General features: G+C 42.5%; 1 protein-coding gene and 1 pseudogene across 4 annotated transcripts in view; one reads left to right on the forward strand and one right to left on the reverse strand.

Moving 5' to 3' along the window:
* The window catches only part of SMG6 (SMG6 nonsense mediated mRNA decay factor), a 228,090-nt gene that overhangs the window by 31,674 nt on the left and 183,656 nt on the right, over positions 1-12,760 (forward strand). The window lies entirely within an intron of this gene.
* LOC125151462 (ubiquitin-60S ribosomal protein L40-like) lies at positions 11,063-11,442 on the reverse strand (annotated as a pseudogene).

Here is a 12,760-nt window from a genome sequence, read left to right on the forward strand (position 1 = left end):
GGAGAAGACTTGCACAGCAGAGGAGGAGAGGATGGGGGGGAACTGTTTGATTAATTAGAAGTGAATAATGGTCCTATTTTTAGGTTTTAAGGCTCAATTCTGAAGCTCTCTTTACATTCGTTAAAATTGTAGTACACGTTATTAAAGTTGTTTACAACACACTTCATTGCATTTTATTTTAATCAGCATGTCTCAGTGTGAACAGACTGTGATGAGTCAGGTAACACACTGGAACAGGGGTAGATAAAAGACTGCCAGTGGCCTGCACGCCAAGAGTGGTTTATAGCATTCTTATGTAAGGACTTGTTTAAAAAGGAGACAGCATGTGACAGAGATGTATGTGGCCCACAAGGCCTAAACTATTTACTGTCTGGCCCTTTACAGAAAATACTTGCCCACCACTGCTCTAGAAGCTGGGAAGGGCGAAGGCAGTTAATACAGTGGCGGCCCTTCATTTAGGACACTGATTGTTAATAAGGGTGTTACTGCCTTTTTGGGGGACAGTTCTTCGTTTTGTGGGACTGTCACTGCAGGATGTTTAGCATTCCTGGGCCTGCCCACCAGATGCCAGTGGTGGCCCCCACACATTTCCAGGCACTCCCTGGAAGGAGTGGTACCGTTTTGGTTGGGAATCACCAATACAGGAGCTTGGTGACACCAAAAACACCTTGTTAAGGTTTCCTCCTCTTTCATTTCCTCTCAGTCAGAGAAACAGATTTGGGATTTGGCTGTTCATGGCATAAGGACCAACCATAGGGTGAGAGGGAATGTGAGTAACTGGTGGAATGGGGAGAGTTCTCAGTAGGGTATAATAAAGAGGTTTTAAGGAGGCCATTTAATGAGTATGTTGCATGTTCACCCTTAAAAGGATTGTTGAGATTCATATATAGTTTATGAAAGCTTTGTTTTGATGTTGCCCGTGCTTTCAGAAGCATGTTGCTCTCTGTGTGAGAGGAAGAGTAGCCATCTTTGGCCTTCATGTCCAGATCGCTATGAGATCTGTGGGAATCTGTATGGTGTACTTGAGAGACTTGTTCAGAGCCAATGTAAGGACGTAGTTTTGGCATCTTGTGAATAACCTGATATGCAGACTTAAGCCAGAACTCTGGGGTTGGAGAATTTTCCAGCCTGGGAGAGTTGACTGAGAAAAGTCCTCCTTTGGCTCTTTACCAAGTTAGACAAGGGAGCAATCAGCTGCTGAGTTCTAGCCAACTGGAATGTATGTGAGGGTGTACTATAAATCGTCCCTTAGGATCCAGCTCCTAGTCTGTGAAGAGCCTTCCAAATAAGAATGAGACCCTTACACAGGATCCTTGTCACTCTGCAGCTGCTTGAGGAAGGAATAGAGTAGTGATTTGATGTTACTGTGGGAGCAGCTCACTTTATATAGTAACATACTGGCTGTTGGTTGGGGTAAGAGATTGCAGTGACCTTTTTGTTTTCCCCCTGTTGCCTTTCTCACCAATTTCCTGTACTGTTTTTTATTTCTGACCATACTCTTGGGGAGATGTATCTGCAGTTCTATCATTCTGTAATCCCTCTCTACTCTTAAAGGTTCCAGAGATTCATCTGTCTACTCTGCTTTCACTGTCTTGGATGTGATGTTTGGGCTGAGATAGAGAATATGAAAAAGTTGTTTTCTTGGCTGGCGATCTTCTCCCAGTCGGCAGACTATTTGTTGGGCTTCAGGGGGAAACTCCAGGTTTTTCCCCCTCTTGGAAGCCATTCACGTTACTCATAAATATTTAATATTGAAGTTGCTGCTCAGTTTTATTTTTCCAAGTATTACTATATAGACATTAGACCAGAAGGAACTTAAGATACCATGGAGACTCTTTCTAATGCTTCGGTCTCTATAAAATGTATCTGCCACACATTTTTATTTTTGAGGGCTTCAGTGATATTTCTGGTTGTCTTCCCTCTGTCCACTGATCCAAAACTTTATTATCTCTGATGGAAATCACCAGGCATCTCCTACTTTTGTTCTTGCCATGTCATTCATGCCTAGAACCATCTGAGAAGTGTGTACCTAGGTGACGTACTGGTCTCTAGTAGCATTGCTTTGACTGAATTGTACTTTGGTGTAAGGTCAGCAGCCTATATTAAGACAAATAATAATACGGAGGTCTAGGGAATCATTGCCATTTGCATCACGTGGTATCTTCTTTCTGGAAACCCATGGGAGAAATTTCTGCTTTTAGTGTCAGAGATAGTTGTGCTGTGTGGGCTTTTTTTTTTTTTTTTTAATTTAAATTCATGCACATTTATGAATTTGTTTTTAAGAATGATTCTGTCTTAATTGTTTCAGAGGTTAGCACTAAACTTGTAACTTCCTTTAGTAAATGTGAAGGACTTTCTGGCATGCATCTTGTGTCATGTCCTTACTACTAGTGACCTCTGATCTTTTTCTCTTTCATTTCTCTTTCTTGTTTTCAATTTATTTTATGCTGCAGTTCAGTATATACCTTTGTATGTTGCCTTAAATAACGGGCTTTACAGTTTTATATGCACATTTTTTTCTTTTTCTCTTGATTATTCAGTTGTAAAACCTCTTTCTCAGGTCAGCTAGTCATTTCTCAGGGGCTCAAGGTTTTTACTATCCCCATTCAAGTCCTTTCCATAAATATTTAGTGAGTACCTTTGTATGTTAGTTATTATTCTAGGCACTGCACACAGAAAGGTAAATGATATTGATCTTTCCTTCAAAGATACAGTCTAGTAGGAAAAATGGATATGTAAATAAATACTTGTAATAAAGTGTTACAAAATAGAAATGTGTACATTGTACAGGGGTAAGTAACACAGAGGAGAAAAACATTAACTGATGATGAACAAGGAAAGCTACCTAGAAGGGTGATCTGTCCTTAATTTTGAAGGATAAAAGAAGTTCTTTAGGTAGATGTGAGTAGCCAACTTTTCTGGCAGAAGCAACAACATAGATAAAAATGTGGTATGGTTGGAAACTAAGTGGTTGCTTCTGGGATTCCTAGCCAAGAGTCTGTAATTAGAATATCTTAGGCCACAGTACAGACGTCCACATTGATGTTGTTTAATCAGTCAGCTGGAGCTGAAGATTCATCACAAAGTAGATATGTTGGGCTTTTGATTTGGCTGAAGCTTAGAAGTGGATCCTTCAGATAGTTCTTCTCTGCTTTATTTTATGCATTAGCAAAAGTTGAGTCATCCTAAAGTCATGCCTTCCATCATTCTGGGAAGCTTTCTGAGCCAGCGCCGGTTTGGCTTAGGAATAAGTTATGCTTTATGTGGTAACCATTGGCAATAAAAGTTCTGTTCTTGCCCTGCACATGCACAGTAGGACTGCAACTGCTGAACATGTGGGAATGAGGAGTTGGGATGATACCGTCTATGGATTTGCATTTTTCTGGGGTGTTTCTTGGTAAGGATGCTGCAACTTTGTCTAATGAGATTTTGAGCTGAATTGTGCCACAAATGTCTGAGATACTAGGTCCTAATTTGTAAAGCAAACTATGTGTAAGTCGGTTGACATTCTCTCTGAGGAATTTTTTTTTTGGCAGATTTTCCTTTAGACTTCTGGACAGATCTGTAAAACAGTATGGCTTTTAAAATACTTCAAAGTGACATATTGGTCACTTTGGTTGATTAAGGTACTAATAGATGCATGCCCTTGGCATCCCCAGTAAGCTGTCCCTTGTGGCTAATGGAGACTAGGAGTTACATCTTCTGGATACATTCCTAAATTGTTTTTTTATTTCTGAGAACACATTTTTTAATCTCTTTCTTTGTTTCTACATCTGTAAAACAAACATATCTACGCCATCAGCTGATCTGGTCTTTAACACCAGTGTAGCTTTCTGCACTTAGATGGAGCCCCAAACTTTTAGCACAGTCACCTTCATTTCTGCCACCTCAGAGTTAGAATCTTGGTGTGGGGGTTAGGACTTTTGGGGCAAAGGGTATTGGCTATGGAATAAAGGCTTTTTGTGGAACAGCAGAAAAAGTTGCAGTGATTTTTAAAAAATCTCATTATAATATACATACAGAAAAGTGTACATATCAAAGCCATACATTTGGGGCACCTGGGTGGTTTAGTCGGTCAAGTGTCAACTTCAGCTCAGGTCACAATCTCACAGTTTGTGAGTTTGAGCCCCACATCGGGCTTGGTGCTGGAGCCTGCTTCAGATTCTGTGTCTCCTTCTTTCTCTGCCCCTCTCCCACTTGTGCTCTCTCTCCCTCAAAAATAAATAAACATTAAAAAAAAAAAAAAGCCATACAGTTTGATAAATTGTCACAAACTAAGCATATACTTTTGTAACCAGCAGAGTAATTGCTTTTTGACTCATGTCACTTTTGTTCTTTTCTTCCTTTTTAACTCTAAACTCAGATTTTCCCCATACATTTAGCAGGAATAGTGACAGGGATAGAGCATTGTAAATAAGTGAGGAAGAAGTTAATGCTTATGTTTTCCCTTGCTAATGCTTTCTGGTATGCATAAGAATGTTTTTTTGTTGTTGTTTTGTTTTTTGTTTTTTTTTTTTGAGAGGAAAGGAGAATTGGAGTAAAGATCAGAGATTTTGAAGGTGTTTGCCCTATCGTTTGAGCTAGATATTTTAGGTCTTGGGAACAAGTCCAAAAGAGACATGACTGACAAAAAACCAGATGGAAGCAGGCCTTGCCTCCAGTCACAGTGAAACTGAGTCTCTCACCAAAAGTGCTGTGGTTTGGCCTTAATGTCGAACTATCTGGCTGTTGGGGGGGCGGGGGGGGGGGGTAGTGACATCATGGCCTGCCTGCTTCTGGAGACGCTTGGATCCAGCTGGGATGTGGCGCCCCAGAAGTCCCGTGCTGCCATGTTTATAGCCTTGTCTTTGGCGTCCAGGTAAGTGCCAGGCTGTACCAGGTCACGTTGTCTGAGTGTAACCCATTTTCATTCTCTTTTTGCTAGCTAGACAAACCCAGTTTTCTTCTCTTTTTGCTGCTAGCTGACAGTGAGGTAGAGGTGCCTCTGTTGATAAAGAACAGATACAGAAGTTTGCATCCAAACCTGAATAACCATTTTTAACTTGAAACACTTTTCCTACGAGTTGACGCACCAGAATCCTTCCCTTATTTGGTGCCCTGCTTAAATCTGAAGCTTGCATGAGGTTGCCAGAGCTCCCTGTGTGCTGATTATTTGCTTTTTGGTACCCACAGCAGAGTGGTTTGTGAAACCTTCTTTGTGACCACATCTTTCTTAAACTGAAGCTTTGTTCTCCTTTGGGTTCTTAGATTAGTTCGTGCTCCTCCCTTTCCTGAGAGATTCGGGGGTTTTCCTGTATTGTGGTAGGTGGGTGGGCAGGAGAGTATGTTTTCAGATATTTTTTCTGGATTATGCACCGTCCCTTGATGATGGTGTGTGAATGTACATACGTTCTTTGACTCTTGAAGAACTATTTCTCTATTAACCCAGGCAGATTGTGGATCTGTCTAGAGAAAATGTTAGGGTTTTTGTTTTACTAGTTTTATTACTGCTGTTTTACTGTTATGGAAAGCAAGCTCTTACCTACTTTTCTGTTTTCTCTCTTCTGGCTGGCGTTATCCTGGGGTGCGTTTGTTAAGGGCTTCCACTGACTTGCAGGATAGGATCTGGATTGGAAGTATCTATTTCCCTTAATCTGTAAGACTTTGAACTAGTGGTCTCAGTGAGTGATAGCTGGAACCATTGGTGGGTTTTTGTTTGGGGTTGCTTTGGCTTTTGGCCTTTATAAACATCCTTGGTGTCTGTCTTGTTTCTGCCCAAAAGGTTGCTTTCTTTGAGGCGCCTGGGTGGCTCAGATGGTCAGGCGTCCGACTTCGGCTCTGGTCATGATCTCACTGTTCGTGGGTTTGAGTCCTGCATCAGGCTCCATGCGGACAGTGTGGAGTCTGCTTGCGATTCTCTCTGTCTCCCTATCTCTCTCTCTGCCCCTTCCCCACTCATGCTCTCCCTGAAAATAAATAAACTTTAAAAAAAGACAGAAAAAAGGTTGCCTGTTTTAAAGGTGAAAGATGGAAGAGCTCAGAGTCTGGAGTCAGACTGCCTGGGTTAACTTTGGGCAAGTCACATAACCTCTCTGTGCTCTATTTTCTCATCCGTAATATAGAATTTATAGTATTACTAAACTCACAGCATTGTTGTAAGGTTAAATACATTAATAGACAAGGTGCTTAGAATAGTGCCATACGTATAGAAGGTGCTGTAGAAGTTTGGATTATTATTGTTAAGGTGCTTGGGTGTGTCACACTTGTTTTGTTCAGTTAGAAAACTTGAGTTCTTACTGTCTAAATTGTGTTTGAGTAGCTTGGGATACTTTTAACTCCTAAAGCACAGAGTGTAAATTCAACCTGTCCTCAGTTGGGGACTGTCCCTGAGCTTCTGAAAGGTACAGTCCAATTAGGTGTTAGGCCACACTCCCCCCACCCCACCCTTGCCCCCCATCGTGTGGGTTATAAGCTGGGTAGAATACTGGATAGGTTCTTTCAATTCTTTGTTCTCATTGGCTGAGCCTTATTTATGCTTCAAAGTATGTCTTTTGCTCCCATTACATGACAAGCCAGCAATTGTAAAAGTATGAGTGTTATGATCTTTAGAACCAACTCTCTCACGTCCATCCATCTCTCTATTTACCTCTCCATCACTATTGATAATTTCTGTGTCCTGGGTTATAGAAGTGAATCATGAACTAAAGGATGTCATGGTCTAGAGCTGTGCTGACCATTACGGTAGTAGCCATACTGGCTATTTAGTTTCTTAGTCACACTAGCCACCTTTCAGATACTTATTACCCATATGTGGCTAGTGGCCGCTGTATTGGTCTGTGAAGATAAGGAACATATCTGTCATCCTGGACAGGAAGTTCTATGGACAGAGCTGGTCTAAAGACAGACACGGATGTATGTAAGATGTACTGTGGCGAATGAAATACTCTCTGAGGCTGCAGGATAAGGTGTAAGGTTCAGCCTGGAGGTAGAGGACAGGCAGAGCAAGGAAAAGTAGGACTGTACTAGATATAGAAAGGAGTACATGAGAAGGGTTTAGATAGAGATTGGGGTAGACAGAAGGAACATGGTGAGTTTTGGGGACCACGAATAATTCTTTGTTGCTGAAAGGTAGGCCGTATCAGCAAGGGTAGAGGCGGGAGGAACAGCCAAAGGCCAGACTAGAAAGGCTATTTATTCACCAAGTATATTTATTGATTACCTTTTTTAAGCCCACTGTTGTGAACCAAGTACACAGAATCCTCACTGTCATGGTGTGTGTGTGTGTGTGTGTGTGTGTGTGTGTGTGTGTGTGTGTGTGTAAATTGGTGATAAGTACTATAAAAACAGGATAAGCTTGAGCAGTGCTGCTCAAACTTTACTGCACAGTATAATCACCTGGAGAGTTTTTAAAAATCCCAATGCTCAGGTCACACCCCAAGGTGTCACTGTGGGAATTAAATCAGTGTCTGGGGATGGAGGCCAGGCATCTGTATTTTTAAAAGATTTGCACGCCATTCCATTATGCTATAAAGTTTAGGAACCCTTGGACTAGGGACACAACTGGAAGCATGCTTGGCACATTCAAGAGATAGGAGGCAACAGGAGTGGAGAGTAAGTATTATATAGGCCTTTTATAGGAGACTGTAAGGACTATGGCTTTTTTTGTGTGTTCAGATTTTATTTTTTATTTTTATTAAAAAAATTTTTTTAAGTTTATTTATTTTGAGGGGGGGAGCAAGCAGGGGAGGGGCAGAGAGAGGGGGGGAGAGAGAGAGAATCCCAAGCAGGCTCTGCACTGCACTCTGTGCTGCACACAGGTCAGCACAGAGCCCGATGCAGGGCTCGAACTCACAAACCATGAGATCATGAGTCAAAACCAAGACTTGGGTGCTTAAGTGACTGAGCCACCCAAGCGCCCCAGGATTTTATTTTTAAGTAATCTCTACACCCACCAAATGTGGGACTTGAACTTACAACCCTGAAATCAAGAGTCATGTGCTCCACCAACTGAGCCAGCTGGGTGCCCTGAACTTTGACTTTTATTCTGATGTTAACTGTGGTCTCTTTTTGTCCCGTCTCTTGGGCTGGAATGTAGCAGATGGAACTGCTGTTACTCAGGATCATATTCCTTAATTTCTGATAGAACTCTGATTTTCTTTGACTACTTTTGTTTGGGTTTTGTCATATTATCCTCCAAAAAGAAATAGATTTAAATTCTTATAAATAGTGATGAACATGTTATTTCCCTACAGCATTAATATTAGTACCGCACTGTTTTTCTTGAGAGTTTTTTATATGTAGTACCTGGATAACCTATTTAATCACTATTAAATCTCTGTGTTTTATATGTTCTTCATTCAGCAACCACTTACTGAATATGTAATAAGGTACCAAATACCATGCTAGGCCATTTAAAAATATTGAAAGGAAATAAAAATATCCAAATTATCTCTAAAAGTGAAATCGGTGTTTCATTTAGTTTGGGACTTTTTCTAAAGACTCATACTTGGTTCTGGGCCACTGCTGGTCTCTATAGATTGAGTTCTTTAGAACTAGAACCCCTGGGACTTAGGGATGGGATCATGATTGTCGATGAGTGTGGAATGACTACTTCCTTTACCTTCCCTTTCTTTTCCATCTCCCTTACCATTGAGGAGTGATTGCAGCAGCTTCTTAAGGGTTCTCCTGGCCGCTGCACATTTGACCCTGGCCACTTACCCCTTAGAAAACTAAAATTTCTAAACCGTAGCCAGAATGTCTTTTCAAAAATGGAGGTTTGTTCATGTCGCTTCCCTGCTCAACACTTTTCAGTAGCTTGATTAAGATCAGGCTGTTTAATAAGGAGTACAACTTGTATAGTTTGGTTCAGCCTGTATCTCCAGCCTCATTCTTGGAAAATCACCCACCTGGCCATGCCACTCTACCACATACCACTCTTGGGACCAGCATACATGCTGTTCCATTTGCTTATGTCACATAGACAAGATACCCTACCTGCTCCAAAACTGTTTACTCAGCCATCAGGTTTCAACTCAAGGATCTCTTCCTCTGAGGTCTCTAATGCTCCTGCTGTGGAGGTACAGAGCATCCTGTACATCCCTAATCATGGTACTTTATAATTGTGTCACCCACAGAGCAGGGATCATCCCTGCCTTTGTTCATAGTTTGGGCAGAGCAGGGATCATGTCTGCCTTTGTTCATAGTTTGGGCAGTGTCATGTTCACAGAAGGTGGCAAGTAAGTTTTTGTCGAATGAATAGATGACCTTACCACTCTCACACTCTGTTGGCCTATTAATTTCTAAGATGGGTTTGAGCTTGCGTATGTGCCTTTAGTGAACTGTTTTTCTCGTTGCCCACCTGATCACTGAGTGGGAGATTCAGCCGTTTCCTCTTCTCTCTTACTTTACGCAGTGCAGACACAAGGTGTCCCAGCTCACCTACTTTTCGGGTGGATGGGCATGAGAGTTCCCAGGCGCTGAGAGAGATGAGTCAGAAAGAAGAGTCATTCAGAAAGTAGTCCAGTCAGAGCAACAGTGCTGCCCTTTGGCTGAACTTTCTCTCTCTGTATACCTTGGGATGTCAAGCTGGTGGCACTTTTGAGCTGGTTGTTACAGATCGTCATACCACAGCACATGGATTCATAAACCTTAATCTGGCACTTTCCCTCGATTACGGATGTTTTGGGAAGTGTCCAAGGGCCCTCTGGCCTAAGAAAAACTTGATTGGCTTTGGGGGTATTCTGTTTCCACTTGGTCACTTAGCCCCATAGTGGCATTGAAGGTGAAAATGTGGAGGGCCCCATTTATATTTCTTTGAAGACTTTGGGGCATTTGAGTTCAAAAGTTTTGAGAACAGAAGTCTTTGGGCATTTGGTGGTTTGTTTGTTTGTTTATTTGTTTGTTTGTTTTGGGGGGGGTCCTATCATCAAATAGGATGGTGCTTACTCAAAATTAAGAGAGGTTAGATTTAGTTAGAATCATACATTTGTGGGCTTTTAGAATTGGCAGGAACACTGTAGGTTGGTGGTTCCCCTGAGGTGGTAGGAGGTAAGTAGGTATCAGAGTATCCTGGGAGGTGGAGATTCTCTTAAACCACACTCCTCCTCAGTACCCTTCTTCACCTCTCAGCCCATGAGAAACATTACTGTTTCCAGTAGATGTGTGTGGTAGCTCTCAAGTGTTGTGCAGGTAGAAAAACTTTTGAGACCGCAGTGTTCTAGATCTAGCCCAGGGATCAGCAAACTTTTTTTCTGTAAAGGGCCAGATGATAAATACTATAGGTCTTGGGGCCATACACTCTCTGCCGAAGCTATTCACCTTGTCCTTTGTAGGGGGGTAGCCACAGACAAGATATAAACAAGTGAGTGTGGCTGTATTTCAATAGAACTTTATTTGTGGATGCTGAAATTTAAATTTCATATAGTTTTCATGTGTCATGAAATATTCTTTTGAATTTTTTTCAACCATGGAAATAGTATAAAAAACATTCTTAGCTCATGGTCCATATAGAAACAGGTGGCATTCTATCTGGTGACCTTCGGGCTGTAGTTTGCTGACCCCTGATCTAGCCCAGTGGTTCGTAAGTCTGGCTGCCTTTCAGAATTATGTGGAGACCTTTTAAAAATGCTGATTCGCAGTGACCTTCTCCCCTCCCCGAGGATTCTGATTCTGTAGGACTGGGGAATCTGTTTTTTAACAAAAGCTTTTCTTGTGATGTGCACACACTCAGGGTTGTAGAATTACCATCACTGATCTCACTCAGCCTTCTCATTTTATAGTTGAAGAAACAGCCTTAGAAAGTTGATCTGACTACTCAGCAGTTATATAGCAAATAAATGGCACAACCAGAGTTTGAACCCAGATCTTTAATTCTAAGATTAGTGGTCTCTGTTCATATCATTCTGTACTCATCCCTTTCCCCAATAAACAAATGAGCAGTAAATGTAGAATAGTCACAAACTCAGTGTTCCTTCTTCCCCCCCCTTTTTTTTTCCATGAAAGGGAAACTTTATTACAGTCCCAGGGCTTTGGGGCTCAGGCAGGGGGCCTCCCTGGGGACAAAGGAAGAGCCAGTGGAGGGGCTTCACTTGACCTTCTTGGAGCTCAGGTTGTTGGTGTGGCCGCACATCTTGCAGCAGTGACAGCGCAGGGGTGCAGGTGAGCCTAACTCTCGCGGCAGATTGTCTTGTTGCAGTTGTGTTTCTGGGCCAGCTGGCGAGGGAAGGCTCGGAGATGCCACCTCGCAGACAAAGCACCAAGTGCAGGCTCGACTCTTTCTGGATATTGTAGCCTGAAAGAGTGCAGCCATCGTCCGGCTGTTTGCCCACAAAAGTAAGATGCTGTTGGTCACGCGAGATGCCCTCTTTTGTTTTGGATTTTGGTTCTGACATTCTCAGTGGTGTCACTGGGCTCGACCTCACGGGTGGTGGTCTTGCCCGTCAGGGTCTTCACAAAGGTCTGCATGTCTGCGTCTGCGTCTGCCACGAGGCCGCTGCCACCAAACCGCTCCGCCATCTCATCGACGAGGAAGAGCGGGGTTCCTTCTTCTTATGCCTAGTGCCACTCTCCCTCCTGAGAGCTGAGCGGGGACTCTAAGTTCTGCTGTCCCTCTGTTTGTTGGCTGGGTTTTCTGGAGCTGACTCCTGATTTGACATTTAGCCTAATTTCCCTCCGGTCTGCTGGCTTTCAGGAGAGATAATGAAGTAATAGCAAGTAAATTGCTTTAATGTAAGACCGTGTTGAGGCGGCACTAAGCTGCAGTGTGAGGATGAGAGCCGTTGTTTCAAGGGGTGCATTTCTTGGAAGAGGTGGTTTTAAGAGGCACGTTTCACACTTGAATTCACATGGCTCAGATCCAGCTGTCTAAGTAGGACATCTCTACATGGAACTTGTGCTTAATTAGAGCTAATTGAGCTGTCATTTTGCCCAGAACGGTTCAGGAGTGGAGAAACTAAAGGTGAGGAGTAATCACTGTCCCTGCTGTGCCTCAGCCCTGGTGTGGCTCTTTGGTCCAAGTAAGAAATGGGAGCATGATTTTGATTTGCTCTGTCTTCCTATGAGGCATTTGAGTCATGTTACTTGGCTTGCCTGTACTTCTTTCTTTATATGTATCCTGGAAGGAGAAATACTGAAAGTCCTAAATGAATAATTTTTACCTTTATTAAATGATTACTGCATTACTGACTTACTGATAGGTTTCCACACTTGTGTTCCAGGCCCCCCTTCCTCACTTTCTTTATCATCTCCCTAGATCTCACTTCCTCCACAGACTTTCCTGGCTGAGGTATAGTAACAAGGAGGGAAATAGAGTGCTTCCAGATACCTTCATAGCCGGTAGGCCTTGTCTTAGAATTTGGAGCATAAATGGGGAATTGGCAAGTTGGTATGCTATTTGTTTATCTTTTGCTCTTGGACTGCAAGTTCCTTGGCAGTGGGGACCCTGTCTTGTTGGTTTCTGCCTGATTGTGCCTGGCATAGGAGGAGCACAGGGATGAAAGTGGACAGCATCACTTCGGCGCTCACATTTTCCAGCACCCTGTGATCTCGGTGCTTTAGGGAGGCGGTAAATGGGCTTTGGTTGCATGCTCTGAAAGTCCTGGACATTTACTGACAGGTAATATTGAAATTTGGGTTTCTACCCATGTTGGCTCCTATTTAAGAGGACAGAGCCCCCCGCTTTTTAAAACCTAATAAAGTTGTTGTTAATACTTGGCATATCTATAGAGGTGCTCCAGATGTTTAAGAGAATGATAATTTATGCTCCCCACAACCCTGTAAAAAT

This window comes from Prionailurus viverrinus, chromosome E1 (assembly GCF_022837055.1).
Source record: "Prionailurus viverrinus isolate Anna chromosome E1, UM_Priviv_1.0, whole genome shotgun sequence".
Taxonomy (NCBI): domain Eukaryota; kingdom Metazoa; phylum Chordata; class Mammalia; order Carnivora; family Felidae; genus Prionailurus; species Prionailurus viverrinus.